At 46.9% G+C, this 13,703-nt stretch overlaps 1 protein-coding gene across 5 annotated transcripts in view; it reads left to right on the top strand.

Annotated features, from left to right (window-relative positions):
* Positions 1 to 13,703, top strand: part of LINGO1 (leucine rich repeat and Ig domain containing 1) — an 827,164-nt gene that overhangs the window by 732,909 nt on the left and 80,552 nt on the right. The window lies entirely within an intron of this gene.

Raw genomic sequence — 13,703 nt, 5'->3', positions numbered from 1 at the left:
TCCGGGGAATTCGGTCGCTGTGGGCATCGGGGAGGGAGGGGAGGGGTTTCTGCCCCACCTTTGTGCAGAGGTTGGTTTGGAGAGGAAGGGGGGGTCGGGGTCTGTGCTTCAGATGTAGGGGGCGGGGGGGGGCTCAGAGCTAGATGGAGAGAGGTGCCTTGCTCCGGGGGTTGCGAGGAGGGTCGACCGCCGCCGGTTGGGAGATCTGCTCCAAATTATGTATGTTGGTGTGTGTGTTTGGGGGGGGGTGTTGTCCTTGTGGCTTTGGAGTTGCGCTTCGCATTCTAGCCTTTTGGGGGTTCCATTGGGGTTAGGGTGGGGAGCAAATCCTACCTCTTGGGAAGACTGCTCCAGATTTGGGGGGGGGCGCTGATGAGTTTTCAGCGCTGGAGTTGGGGCTGCTCCTTTCTTGATTGTGGCGGATGTGCTCTGAATTATGAAACGGGTTGGGTTCGGATCTGGGCTTGGGTAGGGGTCTACTTGGAAGACGGTTGGAGGGGGAGTCTGCACCACCACCACCCTAGAAGATCAGCACCCTTAGTTCTTAAAATGCTTTGTCTTTCCCCCACCCTTTCCATGGGTGGGGAGGGGGTTTGCAATTCCTGTCCCGTAAAGCCTCCTGATTTCCATTTCATCTGCTCTGAAGTTGGGGGGTGGGTGGGGTGGGGGTCGGGTGCTGATCCCTTAGACAGATTGTCGGGGGGCTGTATCGGGAGTCTGGAAAAACACAAGCACACACCTTTAAAAAAAAAACAAAAAACACAACCCTCTGCCTTGCCTTATCGGATGGATATGAACCTGCTGGTTTCAGAGTGACAGCTGGGGGTGTGTGTTTATTGTCTAGTGTGGCTGTGTGTGTGTGTGTGTGTGTGTTTGGACACTGGGAAGGTGGCCACAAATAACTGTGAGGCTATTGCCTGTGAGTGGTGGAGAGGGAAAGCTCTTCCCTGGGAAAGAGGTCTCTGCAATGGACAGATGTCTGTTGCCTGTGTTGAGGTGTGCAACGTTTCCTGGGTCTTTTGTCTGATGTTGTTGCTGGGTTGTCTGTGCCTGTGCAGTGAAGGTACCACTGAGTTTCCCAGCCTAGTCCCCTTTCAGTGTCTCTCTGTGTGTAGGGCTTGTATGCTTGGGGATTGGTCACATTATTGGTGTCAATTCTGTGTGCGTTAGACTGCTGTTCTACGAATGTGTCCACTGTATCTTCAGATGATGCGCTGAGAGAAGCTAAGAAGGAGAATTTACTTGGATGCTGATGGCGAAGAAATGAAGCTCTCTTTCTCTCTCTCTCTCTCTCTCTCTCTCTCTCCCTCCCCCACCCCGGCTGTGCCCTCATTTCTTCCTTCCTTTTCTCCACCCCTCCGCTCCTTGACAAATTTGCCAACCACTTTCCACATCACAAGACATCTGTCCGGTCCCTTATTTTCCTCTCTTGGGCTGATCACAATGCTCCCCGTGTTTCTATAGACTCCCACTTTACACCTTTCCTTGGGACCCTCTTGGCATATCCATGGACCCTTGTTCACAGGGGCTGTGAAAATCAGGTTGGATGAAGCCAAGGTCTGCCGAGAGAGAGAGAGAGAGAGAGAGAGAGAGAGAGAGAGAGAGAGAGAGAGAGAGAGATCCTTTGCATTAGCATATATCAAGCTGGGCCTGTTTTGACACTATGGCAATGAGCATCTCAGGCAAGAGATTGATCTCTAGAGTGAAGCACACTTGACACATTTTGGTGTGTGTGTGTGCGCACCTGGGAGAGTAAGGATGTGCAAAGGGTGAAAGCCCTCAGGGGGATTGTCCAGTGATGGCACAGAAAGTCGGCTTGGTTTCAGAGCCAGTGTTAACACATCCCTAAAAATATATACGAAGCAGGAGAGGGCTTTATCCTGACAAAGCAGGTACTGCGTTTGGAGCCACCTGGGCATTTATTTATTTACCTTTAATAGAGTTATAGGCTGCCTTTCGGCACACATTGGACACAGTTTAAATGATGCTCTCTGGTCTCAAAACTCTGCATTCTAAATCCCAGATGGATACAAATTGATGGTAAACACTTAAAAAACACACCCACTTTTATTAAAATTTTAACTTAGCACATCAAATGAGACCACATCATTCAAGCAGTGACAAAAGAAAGAGGGGGGGGACAATCTCGACGTGGAAAAGATGTTAGCAATAAAGAACTCTCCTCTCCCTGTTTAATGGTCATTCCTTTCCGGGATATGTTCTGCAGAGTTGAGACTATAGAACGACCAACATCCCAAATGAGTATCTATTCCATGCCCCCCATGCCCAGAGACACTTTATTATTACTTCTGGCATCCCAGACCTTCCTTCCTGGTACTGAAAATGGGGATTCTAGGCATATCATTGATCTGATTCAAGGGTCCTCACTTGGGTCCTCACTCAGGTGTCGTTGGACTACAACTCCCATCATCTCCAGCCACAATGGCTCCCTCTGTTGTGGCTGGTGATGATGGGAGTTGTAGTCCAATGACCCCTGAGTGAGGACCCAAGTTTGAGAACCCCTGATCTTATTCCGTACTGTCTCCTCTGACTGGTAGCAAGCTTCTCAAGCTTCAGGCAGAAGTATTTCCTAGCCCTGTTATGTGATGTCCTTTTTCTAGCTAGAGCAGAGATGCCTAAAATTGAATCTGGGACCTTCAGCATGCAGGGCACATGCATCTACCACTGTGCCTCTAGGCAGATACCTTTGTGATCTAAAACAGGCAACTTGCTGGTGTGAAGGAAAACATTCTATGTTTTTTGAAAGCTTATCTGGTTTCAGGAGCCACAGTTTCTAGCCCAAGGTATCATCCACTCACTGGTTTTGTACTGTTTGCTCACCAATCTCAGGTCCCCAGATCTTTTTGGACTACATCTCCCATCATCCCTGGCCACCATGGGAGTTGTAGTTCCAACAATGTCTGGGAACCCCTGCTCTAGGCCAACAGTTTGGCACACATTTTTTTTTAAAAAAATCACATTGTTATGGAGCAGTAACTGGAGGCTTCTGATCTTGCTTCTGGGCAACTCTTACTGGTGGTAACATCTGGTGCATTAGGAATCTTATGCAGTTCTTCTTGGATCATGGGAAGGTCTCTCCCTGGGTGGAAAAGCTCAAGTAAGGCAGGACATGTGTGAGCCAAGCTCAGAGATTTCAGGATATGAAGGAGACGTTAAAGAAAAATATCTGAGAATGCTTGGAAGTGGATGGGGAATTTCCACTTAGTAGTAAAACTAAGGTCACAATTCAGACAAGTGTTTTATAAGACCGATTGATTTCAGTAGGTGACTGCATACTTGCATTTCCCCTCTTGAAATAAATGGGATTTAGAAGTGTTTAACCTGAGCTGCATAATACCCATAGTTATTTTTATAATGCTTTGGAGTGTTCACAGTACTTTACTTTCATTAGCATAATAACAATAACCCTGTAAGGTTGGTCAGGTTTATTATCCCTTTATTGCACATGGTGGTGAGGCAGTGCTGAGACGGAGCCTTGTTGGAGGGGGTGGATTAGAACCCAGGACTTCTCAGTGAAAACAAATATTAGCAGTTTTCTGGCGAGTTTTCAGCACTGGCCAGTCAACTTTGGAACGAGAAACTCTGAAGCAAAATCTGCATTTGCATTTTGAACGTGGAACGTTGCCCTGGAAATGAGAACACGTTATATATGTTGGCATCTCTTGATTGTTTTGATTGTGGCAGGATTCGAATGTGAAATCTCATAACCTGTCAACGATCAGATCCTAATTTCCATTGCATTTTATCAGCCAAGTGTTGCTAGATGCCGATACCTCTTCTTGCTGCATTTCAGCTTCTAAATAGGGCTGTGCAGACAAAAGCTTTAAACAAAACTAGTTTGTTCCTTCATTTGTTTTCGTTATGAACGCCCGCGTTTCTTTTGTTATTCGTTTGTTTGAATTACACTCATTTTGTCTTGCCTTTGTTTGAGTTTGGTTTTGTTGCATTACTTAGATTTGTTTCTCTTGAGAAGGGCTCACCCTCTCTTACGAAGCAACATAACATTTTAAAAAGCATTTTTTGAGAGTTGAAGCTCGTAGAGGGACATCAGCAAAACTTGAAAGGAAGCCATCTTTTCCCATAATGCCCCAGACTTACTGTCAGTCCAGAGCATAATGGGGGTGGTAGAAATCATGTTAATCCAAAACACAGTAGCCTGCACTTGTAGCTGCCTTTTCCTGCTGCCATGCACACACACAGGAGCGTAGCAAGGTTGGAGTGGGCCCAGAGACGAGATTTTTAAATGGCCTCCCCCTCACTGCTTTCCTCTCCTTCTCCTGGCCCGATGTCTCTGCTAACTATCCCAACTAGTTACAAGGTGTAAAGAACAGCAGAACCAACTAATACAAGGATTTAAGTCTGATTTTTCAAAATAAGTATGCTGCCTGGAAATACATTTCACTGAATGCACACATGCACACTTCACAATATATAGTGATATACATTGAATACTATATATTTGTGCTACTTTTAATGCCTAGAACACACTAGAAACACTAGAGGTAAGAGTATTTATGCTGCTTAGCTAGGTAGGTGCTAAGATATCATGAGCTAGATAGATTGGGAGCTGGGATGATGATCATGTGACTTGCCTCTGGGGGGCCTCTCAAGGCAGCGGGCCCCAAGACAAATGTCTCCGCTTGCCCAGTAGTAGTTACACCCTTGCACACACACACACACCCCAAATGCCCTAGATTGACAATACATCCAGGACCTATTGCAGGGGTGTTCAACTCCAGTGCTCTAGTGGGTCAGAATCAACCATGACTTAGTGTGTGGGGGCCGAGGTCCATTTTCAGCACATTATAATATGCAAATTAATTAACAATATTAATGAAAACAAGTATTAGCTACTTGTGAACCACCCTCACCCCCACAATTTTAACCAAGGATAGTGACTGGAAAATAGGCCCTCTCCCTGATCAGTCAGCAGGGCACCTGGAATGCATGACAGCCCCAAATAAATGCCAGGTCCTCTCCTCTGTAAATGGATGTTGCTTTCAGGCTGCAATCCTAGGCATGCTTACTTGGGAATGAGCCTTACTGGCGACACTGTGGGACGTATTTCTGAGTAAACATGTATACGATGATGTTGTCTCAGGCAATTTTCAGAGAGGATGCCCCCATATTTGGAGAAGAGGGAACAAGTCAAGAGTATGGCTCCTGCTGTTGCTACAGGATATTTCTATCTGGGGGCCAGCAAAAAAAAAAAAAAAGGTCCCTACGGGTAGAATCTGGCCCCTGAGCCTTAAGTTGTGCAGGCCTGACCTATTGACTCTACATCCATTGAAACCCTGACTTGTATATGGAGTGCTCCCTGGATAGCTGGCAGGGGCTTTGAGTTAAATCTGGAGGCTATGTCAACACCCACCTGCCCTTCCAAAGCCAAATCGCCATCTGGCAGGGCTCCAGGACATTGTGGGCAGTGATCCCGGTAACTGGGATTCCCAAATGTTGTTGACTGCAACACCCATCTTCCCCAGGGTTCTCCAAGGCTTCAGATGGAAGTTTCTCCCAGCCCTACCTGGAGATGAAAGTGCTCCTGAGAGTGCACCTGAGACCTTCTGCATGCAAAGCAGATGCTGCACCACTGAGCTATGGCCCTATCCTCAAAGGGGAATATCTTACAGTGCTCACATGCAGTCACCCATCCAAATGCAAACCAAGGCAGACCCTGCTTGGCAAAGGGGCAATTAATGCATATTTATTTATTTATTTATTTATTTATTTATTTATTTGATTTCTATACCACCCTTCCAAAAATGGCTCAGGGTGGTTTACACAGAGAAAGAATAAATCAATCAGATGGATCCCTGTCCCCAAAGGGCTCATAATCTAAAAAGAAACACAAGATAGACACCAGCAACATTCACTGGAGGTACCGTGCTGGGGGTGGAGAGGGCCAGTTACTCTCCCCCTGCTAAATAAAGAGAATCACCATGTTAAAAGGTGCCTCTTTGCCAAGTTATCAGGGGTTAACTTGTGGCTTGCTGCCGCAAGACCAGCTGTCCACCATGTTAAAGGTGTTCACATTATCACTGGTTAGTGTGTTCCTTTTCTGCCAACAAATTCCAGCTCTCCATTGCAGTAACTGCCATTCATTAGGGTAGGCATTTGTTTCGGAATGGTGGGGAAATGAACCATAGAGGCTCAGTTGAATGAGTTTTTTTACTTGTTCTAAAATGAATGCACACCTTTTACTGTCAAATACTACTGCACGCCAACCACCAATTACTGTCATGTATGATTATACCACACGGTTTTGAAACTATCTTCTGAGGAATCATGGGTTCTTTGGGAAATTATCAGGGATTCTTCAATGAGAAGAATCGCTAACTTGCCTACCACCATGACTGGCAGGGCTGCAGGTGGAATTCTCTGCAAGGTGAGATCACAGTGGAATGTTGAGTGTTTTCTTGGATACCCTGACTTAATTCTGACATCACATCCAACAATGGTTAAGTCATGGCTTAGTGTGATGTCTGATAAGACAAACCGTAGCTTGTGACTGGCCGGCAAACCAGAATCCAAAGCCCATGGTTTGAAGTGGGTTTGGAAATCATGGTTTGTGCTATGTTTGGTGTGAATTCTTGTAGAAGCTGCTGTGAATGGTCCCCTTTGCTAAGCAGGGTCCACCCTGGTTGCATTTGAATGGGAGACTACATGTGAGCACTGTAAGATAATCCCCTTAGAGGATGGGGCTGCTCTGAGTAGGGCATGTTAGGTTATGCATGTTAGGCAGAACTGCGAACAGCAGTTCCCTAAATAAGAAGGTTCTCCTGTAATAATGTATCTGGGTGCTTCACAACAATTTGAGCTCTGTAGCTTAGTTGTTTGTTCACAATGAGGTCATTCTCACGACCAGTTCTACCTGGGCTAGAGCAACCCTACCCGAGTAGAGCTGTCCGTGAGAACCTCCAGGATTGGGACCAATATTGGTGCTTCTCAGCCAGATAGCCAGGTGTTTTAATCAGGCTGCTAGGGAGGTAGAAAGTGCAAACTTCCCAGTTGTGTGGACACGTAGGTTATCTTCAGCCTGAGCATCCACAAAGCTGGGCAGCAAGAGTGCTCAGCAGTGAGGAAATCCCCCTGGGCACCATGCTCCTGGTATAGTGCATTGTGGGATGCTGGAGGACTTCCTGCCACGTGAGCAGCTGAGCTTACTGGAGAAGGGAAATTGTCTTCAGGGAGGCAGGGAGGAGCCTGCGTCCCTTCCAGTCCTCACCAGCAGAGTCGTGAGAACGACCTTAATGTGTTTTACCTGCTGCTTTTCTGTCTGAGCTTGCAGGACGGTTGGATCTTTTGCTCCTAGAGATAAAATCCACTTGACGTGCCAAAGCGGTGAGTCCTACCAGATAATGAGGCTATTCCCACGATCAGTGGAAAGTGGGCTAAGGGAGCTTAGCCTGCTTCCTGTCGATCATGGGAACCACCGGAGCTCACGGGCTAGCTCCCAAGCTGGCTAGCCCACCTAGAACACCCTCCCCTTAAATGAGGTTAACAGAGCGAGTGCTCTGCATTTTATCAGCTTGTTCACTATGAGAGCTACCTTGGACACTCAGGTCAGGATCTTTGGGAGGGTTTTTAATGTGAACAAGAGCAATTGTGTGGCTGCACAGCACCAGCGTTGGCTATCAGCTCCCACTTCTCGACGACCCTTCCCTTGACTGGCCCACTTCAGGACTACTCTTCCCTCCAGATGGCTTCTTAACTCTTGTCAAAAAGTGATCTAGCAGTTTGATAGAAGGAATAGAGTCTGATAGAGCTGAAAACTTGGTGGAGAAATTGTTTGCAGATGTCTCCGTAATGAACTGGGTGGAGGTGAACAAAATGAAGACTAAGTGGAGATATGATCGCTGTCTTAAAATATCTGAAGGGCTATCATGGAGAAGGAGGAGGAGACTTGTTGCTCCTGAGAGCAGGTCTAGAACCAGTGGGATGAAATTGCAAGGAAGCAGATTTAGGCTAGGCAATGGCCTTGGTCACACCATCGTTCAAATCTAGGAGTAATGTGGATTATCAATATCTATCTATCTATCTATCTATCTATCTATTTGGAGAGGAGAGCTGGTCTTGTGGTAGCAAGCATGACTTGTCCCCATAGCTAAGCAGGGTCTGCTCTGGTTGCATGTGAATGGGAGGCTTGATGTGTGAGCACTGCAAGAGATTCCCCTCAGGGGATGAAGCCGCTCTGGGAAGAGCAGAAGGTTTCAAGTTCTCTCCCTGGCAGCACCTCCAAGAAAGGGCCAAGAGAGATTCCTGCCTGCAACCTTGGAGAAGCCGCTGCCAGTCCGTGAAGACAATACTGAGCTAGATAGACCAATGGTCTGACTCAGTATATGGCAGTTTCCTATGTTCCTGTTTATTTAAAATATTTCTATACCTCCCAAAACTTGCGTCTCTGGGCGTTTTACACTTAAAATAAGTGAAAACATCCACTCAATTAACATTTAAAACCCAATATTAAAAATATTAAAACTATGAATCTAATTAACATTAAACATTAGCATCATTGTGTGTAAGCCCATGCCAAAGGTCGTTTATGGCCCGAGGGGAATCTGAGATTTCCGCCTCGGCATGAGTTCACACAATCGCACTAATGTTGGTCACCCAAATTAAACCTTGATTTGAATGACTGTGTGAATCAGGCCATTAGTATGAACTTCTCATGATAGGAGAAAGGGCTCAGAGGGGGCGAGGGGAGGAATCCTCATAATGCTTACCTCTCCTGCAGATTTCTTGCTGCTGGGCAGCTGGCTCAACCTGAACCCCTTAGCAACCAGGGCTGGCAGATGATCAGAAAAACAGGGTTAGGAGAGCGCATTTAGGAGGGTGGCTCCAGAGGCGAATTTGCCCCCGTGGTGCCACCGGGATTGGGTGGTACACACGCACACGCAAAACTGGGCTGGCCTTCCTTAGCCTGGTTTTGCCTGCATGTGTGAATAGCTCCTTGGAGTTTGACTAGAGTTTAGGGGAAATGCCAGTTCTTGATCAACTTACATCCCTTCGTTCAGAACAAAGGCAAAACCCCAACCAAGGAGCTTCCTGGTTCACAGGTAGGTCTCACCTACTGTGAGACTTACATCGTAGAAGTACTTTTCCACAGTGCGCCGAATTAATCTACGGAATTCTCTGCCGCAGGATGTGGTGAAGGCCACTAGCTTGGATGGCTTTAAAAGGGGCTTAGACAAATTCCTGGAAGACAGATCTATCGATGGCTACTAGTCGGAGGGCTATAGTCTGAGGGCTTTGAATTCCGGGTCCAATTCAAAGTGCTGGTTCTCACCTTTAAAACCCTTCAGGGCAGGCATCCCCAAACTGCGGCCCTCCAGATGTTGCTGAACTACAACCCATCATACCCAGCCACAATAAATTGTGGCTCGGGATGCTGGGAGTTGTAGTTCAGCAACATCTGGAGGGCCACAGTTTGGGGAAGCCTGCTTCAGGGCTTAGCGCCTGTTTACCTTCAGGATCGCCTCTCCTAGTCAGTCCTGTCCCACCCTGTGAGATCTTCTCAGGCGGCCCTTCTTTTGGTCCCTGGTCTCAGAGAGGTCCATAATACTAGGGCCCGTGGAAGGGCTTTCTCTGTTGCTGCGCCTTCACTTTGGAACTCCCCCCCCCCGCCACAGATTTGGTCTTCCTCCTCCCTTTCAGCCTTTAAATCCTTATTGAAGATATTTCTTTTCCACCAGGTGTTTGCCCTTTAATTTAAGGTTTGGAGTTTTTTTAAAAAAACTCATCTCGGATGCTGTTCTTGCCTAGTACACCGCCCTGAGTCTGTGGATTGGGCGGTATATTCAATCTTTTAATAAGCTGGTCTAAGGACCGTAATGAATTTACTTACTTAAATCTTTTAATTAATAAATAAATAAAATATAGGCCACCTCCAGCCTCAGAGGCAAGATGCCTCTAAATACCAGTTGCAGGGGACCAACAGCAGGAGAGGGAATGGGCAATTTAGGACCGACAAGCAGAAGTACTTTTTCACACAGCACATAATTAATCCATGGAAGTCCTTGCCATGGGTTGTGGTGATGGCCACCAGCTTGGATGGCTTTTGCCTCTCCCCCACTCCCCTTCTGCTTTCTTCCCTCCTCTTTCTCTCTCCTCCTCTCTTTTCTTCCCTCTTCTCCCCCCAACCAGTGCCAAGGGGGGAAGGGTGGGCTGGGTCCGAGGGTGGGTGGGTGAGAACCGGGAAAGGTGTTGTAAAAATACAAAATGTCAAAAAAATTTAAATAAATAAAAGGGGTTTAGACTGATTCATGGAGGACAGGTCTATCAATGGCTACTAGTCTGATGGTTGTGGGCCATCTCCTGCCTCAGAGGCACGATGCCTCTCAATACCAGTTGCAAGGGAGCAACAGCAGGAGAGAGGGCATGCACATACCTCTTGCCTGTGGGCTCCCGAGAGGCATCTGGTGGGCCACTGTGTGAAACAGGATGCTGGACTAGATGGGCCTTCTTGGGCCTGATCCAGCCGGGCTGTTCTTGTGTTTGACCTCGCAAAGAGGTTTGCAGTTTGAGCATGCTTCTGGAAAGAGTCCAGCTTTGGGATTCACAGTTGGCAGCTACGGCCAGGAAAAAGCTGCACTCTTTTTTGAGTCTGGTGACTCAAGACCGGGGTTCTGTCCTGCATGGAATGGAAGTCTCACATCTGCTGTAATGTGCTCTATGCAAGACTGTTCTAGAAGGGAGTTTGGTTCTGACTGCGACCGCATGCCTTTTGCCAGGCACTGGCTGCTAGCAGCATGGGACACTGATCCTTTGTGCCAGTTTGTCTCCCAGATAAATTCAATGTGCTGCTTTTGACCTTTAAATCAGGATACTGCCTGGGTGTGGGATACCTTAGAGAGAGACTTCTGCCCTATATAGCATGCCTCCCTTATCCCTTGAGTTGAGAGATGGGCAGCAAAGATCTTGCACCACGTCATATGAGGCTGTACTGTAGATGATCAGAAATAGTGCACAAGAGCTGGTCTTGTGGCAGCAAGCATGACTTGTCCCCTTAGCTAAGCAGGGTCCACCCTGGTTGCATATGAAAGGGAGACTAGAAGTGTAAGCACTGGAAGAGATTTCCCTTAGGGGATGGAGCCGCTCTGCAAAGAGCATCTAGGTTCAAAGTTCCTTCCCTGGCTTCTCCAAGATAGGACTGAGAGAGATTCCTGCCTGTAACCTTGGAGAAGCTGCTGCCAGTCTGTGAAGACAATACTGGGCTAGATAGACCAATGGTCTGACTCAGTATATGGCAGCTTCCTGTGTTCCTACAGTATGTTCCTATTGGGTTAAATCTAGTGCTGGTTATGGAATGAAATGTGCCTAGTAATCATATTTACCAGAATCCAAGACTTGGGTTTTTCCAAATTCTCTGATGTGAGAAATTGGTGTGTGTGTGTTAAATTCAAAGACCTCTTCCTTTGGGGTAAATACAGGGGGTTATCTTAAATTCAAAGCTGTCTTTTATTTATAAATATGGTAAATTATTTCTGTTTTTTAATTTTTGGGGGGAGACTGCTTTGAGCACCTATATGTGGCAAAGTGACCTGTACTCAGAATCCCCAAAGGTTGCTGCTGTTATGGAGTGGATTGGTGGGTCACTCATTGTGCATGTTTGCATTAGAGATAACCTGAAGAGTGTTACATGTAGGCTAATCAGCCCTAATTGAAATCCTGATCCTGCTTCCTTCACACACTTGCCTGTATGCTTGAAAACCTGCAGCCAGCCAGTGGGGAAAAATTGTGATCCTCAAAATCAAAAAATTGTTGAACACTAACAGTACACCACTAGGAATATAGGAAGCTCCCATATACTGAGTCAGACCATTGGTCTATCTAGCTCAGTATTGTCTACACAGACTGGCAGCGGCTTCTCCGAGGTTGCAGGCAGGAATCTCTCTCAGCCCTATCTTGGAGAAGCCAGAGAGGGAGCTTGAAACCACCTGCTCTTCCCAGAGCACGGAATATCTTACAGTACTCTCATGTAGTCTCCCATTCAAATGCAACCAGAGTGGACACTGCTTAGCTAGGGGGGCAAGTCATGCTTGCTACCACAAGACCAGCTCTCCTTTTCACTAAACAGTGAAAACTTTGAGAGTGAGAAGATTATGGCTCAAGTCAGTAGAAAGGTCAGAGTTTTCCCTAAGTAGTTGGGTAAGAGGTGAGAATTTTGGCTGGTGCTGTTTTTCTCCCCTTTACAGCACTCTGATGTGACAAACGGCATCAGCACGGGCATGCCCTCAACCCCAAGGCCTGGCTGCACTCACCCCGAGGACCCCAATGCACCACGCTGCTTGCACAGTGAATTTTGGGATTCCTGGAGGCCAGGATTCGTTCTCCTGGCCTCAGGAGCAGTGTGGATCATGTGGGAGGCGAGCTATACTCCAACAGGAACTGAAGGATCATCTGGGGGGGAAGGTGGTTTCAGCACAGCCTTACCCTTACTCACCCTCTCCACCTGTAATGGTCAAAGAACCTAGGGGGCCCAGCTCCCGAGGGCCCCCCCAGTGCAACACCTCCCTATCTTCCTATTTTCTTCATTATCTTCCTCACTCTAAGGGGCAAAATGAGGGGTGAACACGGGCCCCCTCTTCCCTATCTATGCCCTTGTCCAGAGCCTAGGGGCAACAACTGAGAAGGCCCCGTCCCGTGTGCATGACAATTTAGCATCTCTCCATGTCGGCACACAGAGCAAAGACACCTCTAATGACTTTTTTGGGTGGGCAGAAACCCTTGGGAGCAAGCAGTCCTTCAAGTATCCAGGACCCAATCCATTTGGGGCTTTAAAGGTAATAAGCAGAACCTTTATCCATTACAAATCCTCTTCCATATGGAAGAAACAAAATCAAATAGGTTGGTAATATTGGACACAGAAATCCACCCTTGGGTTTAGACACCAACAGTAGCAATGGGAATGGCTTTCTCTCGTCTCCCAGACTGTTGCTGAGGCAGGATTTTTAGCTTGTATGTTTCTCCTCTTCTTTACAGCTAGACATCTCCATGTGCCAAATTTGCAGCAGGGAATGCTGTAACTGGCTCCACAATAATGCCTATAAATGGAGAAATAACTTTGCAAGGTTTGCAGAGAAAAGATGGAGGCTGGGATGATCTTTTGGCTTAGCTCGTTCTGCTTTGCCTTCCCTGGGAAATGGATGAGAATCAGTCCTTTTTTTTTTCCTCCCCCCCCCTTCGTCTCTCTTGTTTATAGCCAAAGAGGGTCAGGGACTCGCCACCTGAAATCTTTGCCTGAAATCCCATGATATTTAGCCAGGAAAGAGTTGTAGTTCTGAGGAACAGTATCCCCTTAGAACTATTTTCTGCTAGGGTTGCCTACTATTTTCACCAGTCCCTACACATAAGTTTTTAACAGCAGTTTGGTGAACAGGTGCTCATGTTCATTGTTTCACTTGTTCATTTCTGCAGCTCAAGTGGGTATTAAAGACACAGGAGCACGCCAGACTAGGTTTTCCATCATCAGTTGGCAATCTTATTTCTCACCTGCCTTTAAGGTTCAACAATATGGGTGCAGACCTCATGACAGAATGTTGCTAAACTGGATTTTTAAAATTTATTTTATTTAATTTTTACACTCTATATCCCACTCTTCCTCCAAGGAGCCCAGATACTTAAGTTTCGCCTCACATCAACCCTGTGAAGAGAGAAATGACTGACCCAAATCACCCAGCAAG

This window comes from Hemicordylus capensis, chromosome 10 (genome assembly GCF_027244095.1).
Source record: "Hemicordylus capensis ecotype Gifberg chromosome 10, rHemCap1.1.pri, whole genome shotgun sequence".
In the NCBI taxonomy this organism is placed as follows: Eukaryota; Metazoa; Chordata; class Lepidosauria; order Squamata; family Cordylidae; genus Hemicordylus; species Hemicordylus capensis.
This window is presented reverse-complemented; position numbering and strand designations above follow the sequence as displayed.